This window comes from Eimeria mitis, genomic scaffold, assembly GCF_000499745.2.
Source record: "Eimeria mitis Houghton genomic scaffold, Emh_scaff1806, whole genome shotgun sequence".
Taxonomy (NCBI): Eukaryota; Apicomplexa; class Conoidasida; order Eucoccidiorida; family Eimeriidae; genus Eimeria; species Eimeria mitis.
The window spans coordinates 10000-10273 of record NW_013570126.1 but is presented as its reverse complement, the minus strand read 5'-3'; positions in this window follow the sequence as shown (position 1 = coordinate 10273).

Genomic DNA, 274 nt, shown 5'->3' with positions numbered 1-274 from the left:
CGATTGCTTCCTCTTTAAACAAACCACCAACACAAATCAACTCAGGCAGCAGCAGCTGCTGCTGCTGCTGTTGCTGCTGCTGCTGCTGTTGCTGTTGCTGCTGCTGCTGCAGTTGCTGCTGCTCCCCTTCAAACCCTTGTTGTTTCATCTGTACATCCGTTCTGCTGCTGCTGCTGCTGCTGCTGCTGCTATCACCGTTCCCTGTACCGTCCCCGCTGCAGCTGCTGCTGCAGCAAACAGCAGCAGCAGCAGCAGCAGGAGCAGCAGCAGCAGG